This window comes from Nematolebias whitei, chromosome 20 (genome assembly GCF_014905685.2).
Source record: "Nematolebias whitei isolate Nwh7 chromosome 20, NemWhi1, whole genome shotgun sequence".
NCBI classification, from domain to species: domain Eukaryota; kingdom Metazoa; phylum Chordata; class Actinopteri; order Cyprinodontiformes; family Rivulidae; genus Nematolebias; species Nematolebias whitei.
This window is the reverse complement of record NC_056517.1, coordinates 7144559-7148258: the sequence shown is the minus strand read 5'-3', so window position 1 is coordinate 7148258 and position 3700 is coordinate 7144559. Positions and strand designations below refer to the sequence as shown.

At 42.2% G+C, this 3700-nt stretch overlaps 1 protein-coding gene across 1 annotated transcript in view; it reads right to left on the bottom strand.

Moving 5' to 3' along the window:
* Positions 1–3182, bottom strand: part of LOC119426820 (gastrula zinc finger protein XlCGF8.2DB-like) — a 17600-nt gene extending 14418 nt beyond the window's left edge. The window contains exon 1 of the mRNA XM_037694401.1: positions 2884–3182. The gene's annotated coding sequence lies outside the window, so the exon portion shown is untranslated. The remainder of the gene's footprint in view (positions 1–2883) is intronic.
* Positions 3183–3700: the final 518 nt, after the last annotated feature.

Here is a 3700-nt window from a genome sequence, read left to right as displayed (position 1 = left end):
ACTGGTATATTTACATGTAAGCACCAGTATAGTTAACTGGTATATTTCTGTGTAACATTGTGTTTCTCATGCAACCAGTCACTGTTTCCACATGAACTCTAAGGTGTGCTCGTGTGTGTTCAACATCCTTAGCATCAAGTTCACATCTCCGTTTAGTGACTGATGGGATTTGAACCTCAGCACATCATTCATTTATACTTTGGTTGGATGTAACTGGGACCCTGTGCACAGTTTTGTTCCACCTCATGTACAACATGTGATGTGAATGCCAATAAAGAACCTTGACCTTGACTTCCACACTGTCTTTAATATCAAAGCCTCTGTTACAACGTCCCCGGGCAATAATCTGGAGAGAAGGCCACAGCTTCTGTTATGAGCTTGTCTGATGGACGTCCATCCCTTGGAAAGAAAAGAAAGACACAGGTAGAGTTTTATGTGACACCGTAAACAGATGGCAAAGATACTGAACAGGATGCATTAGTGTTTGTAGAACCATTTGAAATTGTGAGGTTTTTTTTTTAATGCTGGCAGAAAATGCCCAACAGTGTTAAACAATGACAACAATTTGGCAAAGCAATGAAGTCCTGTATAATATTTAATACTATAAAAATTCTTTGTCCAGCTGTTTTTGATTCAGCTCTGACCTGAGCTCCCTGTTCTCCTGTAACAGGTGGTTTATTTCTGCTTTTCTTTTGTTCACACATTGTATTTGTAGCTTTTTGCTGCTGGTTCCTGTTCCTCCTCTCCATCATCTGCAGCCTCACTGAGCTCCTCTCCTGGAGTTTCATCTGAAGGTTTGTCTTGAACAGGACATATCACAACACACATCAGTATTACTACAGTAAAAGTGACAACACTAGAAACTTTAAACAGTTTATTTCACAATAACACAGATGTCCACTCTGTCTAAACTCGGACTAAGTTACATGCTAAATATAAACCCGACCTAAACCAGGTTGACCCACTTCTATGAACATGAACTAAACATGAGAACACTCCGACATAATCATGGCACACATTTATGGCACAACACCAACAAACTGAATTTAGACACTCACCAGAATGTCTGGAACAAACTAGCAGGTCTCTTGGGACGCTGGAGAAAGTTATCAGGACGTCTCCTTTTTGTTACGTCCAACACATGAGCTCCTCACGTTGTTTCCTGGTGGAGAATCTATTAAAAAAGTCAGTTTTTGATCTTTTTACAATTCCAGTCGTGTGACCGGACATTACATCCAATAACGCAGCAATTTCGGACCATCGCTAAACTGTTTTAACCTACTTAGATTTTTTTTTTAAGTCAGCGAGAAAGCTTGTTTTCGACAGTTAATATGGAGGACTGTAAGAACGGTGGATGCGGCCCCATCCTATCCCATCAGCCGCCGCGGACAGGTGACGTCACGCTCTAAAGCTCTACTATAATTGCCCCCGACAGCATAGCTCCTAGGATCATTCAGGCGCACAAACTCCTCCACCACGATAAGGTGGCGATTCAAGGAGGAGAACTTTTTCATGATATTCTAATTTTATGACGAGCACTGTATTATCTGCACAACCACAACAGTTTATTGGCCTACTCACTTCACAGAAAGCACAATGGCTCTTACCTTTAGAAGTTTTTTCTGGTCTTTGTCTTTTTTGTAGGCAGGATACAAATTTATGAAACTCCGTGAGTGGAAACTCAGAGAGTCCGTTTGTTTACAAAGTGAAATGAGCACAGAAACAGCGTTTTGAGTGGTTTCTTCTGGGTCCATGCTCAAAACACTGTTTGCTGTGGTCTTAGATCGGTCTGGTTGTTCGTTCAGCCGCGAACAGCAGGTGGGACATTTTAGTAAACTTTATATTTAAATAAAAACAACGTTTGCGCTGATAAACTAAATACAAATAGCACAAAAAAAGAAACTGTGCAGATGACCTGATTGAAACATGTTGGATTGTATACCTGGATTATTGAGCATGGACTTAGTTGTTTTCAACCAGTTTGACAGACTGTCCACAAGGAAGGCCAGCAATGGAGGAGGGGGCGTACCAAAGAGACCATCTTAGCACCAACATAACTGGTTTGTTTCAGTTTGGAGTAAGCTGTTGGGGGAAGAATCAGTTTTGTGTTGTGCGTTTCCTTGACTGATGGAGCTTTCCGGATCGAAGGCGAAACGTTTCAGCACAAAAAAAAAAAACTGTCCAGATGACCTGACTGAAAAATGTTGGATTGTATACCTGGATTATTGAGCATGGACTTTGTTGATGCAAATAACTTACAAAAAAAAAAAAACGCGTTACTGACACTTCCGGTGTCGGACCGGAAGGTTTCTACAGTAAAGGCACCAAAAATAAGGTGAGATATGTGAATTTTATGGGGGGGGGGGTTTGTGTTTTATTTTGAAAACCGGAAATTCACTGCCCCATCGCGACCGTTATTGTGAGTAGCTTCACCACCATGCTCCCTCACCGTGCTGTACGGACGAGGGGAGTCAGAGCCCGCTCGGTTACAGGGAAAAAAAAAAAAATTTCCACCGGCAGCAGAAGGTCCCCTTTGTGCCAAGGGCCCCTGGGCACGTGCCCAGGTTGCCCGTATGGTAGATCCGGGCTTGGTAACTGCCAGTGACGGTGTTTGGCAGGTGACATGGTGTCATATGGATGATATCAGGCTGATATGACGACCTGACAAGCTATGGTGACCCGACAGATATAGCCGTCAGTTTGTGCTACGTATGACAATCTGACAATGTATGACTAACGGACAGAACACCGGTTCACTTGAGTCGTTCACGCTTTATTTGTTTTGGATCAGCGCAGAGAGCTAAGAAGCTAAATCCTTTAGCTTCCAGCAAACTGCTAACTTGTAACATAAACACACACGAGAGAAAGAATAACGTCACAAACCTGAAATGTGCAGTTGATGGTTGGGACTGAAAACAGCGTCTGGATGTGTCTCCCTCCGTTTGTTCCTGAGCTGCAGCGCTTCTTCCAAACTCCTCCCACTTTTCTTCTTCGTCTGCTTCCAGGCGCTGTTTGAGCCGCTGTCTCCACATCTGTTAGCTTCCGGTCAGCAACACTCACCGAGCTGTTACAGCTCAATTTAACGTTCAGTTCTACTCATCTGAGCAGCAGTCGAGAGGAAAGACCTTCAGCTCGTAGCTACGGAGCAGAACAACAATGACCGTCAGAACCGAGCAGCTTCCGGTGCTGGGAGAACATCACTTCCGTTAGCTGCTGGTCTTCAAAATAAGAGCTCGAACTGAACCGCTCTTCAGCACTACATCCTTTAGCTTCTGTGTTCCCATGGCAACTTGTAAATATTTCACTGAATTTAGACCCATCTGATGTAGTTTAGGAAAGATTAGTATTTGATCAAAGAAGTGTGATTTAAACTCTTCACAGCTCAGGGTATAATCAAATTTATTATTGAAGCACTTTGATAACAGGTTCTGTTTTAAATGTGCTCTATAAATAAAGTTGACTTGACTTGATTTTTAATAGGATTTTTTTTTCACTGAAATCTTCTGAAAGACAGAGAGAGAGAGGGAGAGAGAGAGAGAGAGAGAGAGAGAGAGGGAGAGAAAGAGAACCACTTTGGCCAGGATTGCCTCAAACTTGTTAGAGAGTTTGAGAAAACAGCAAGGAAGAGGGCAGACTAACTAACTCAGTTATTTATTTTTAATTAATTTTATTTTTATTTTTACAGTTTTTATTTTTTCCT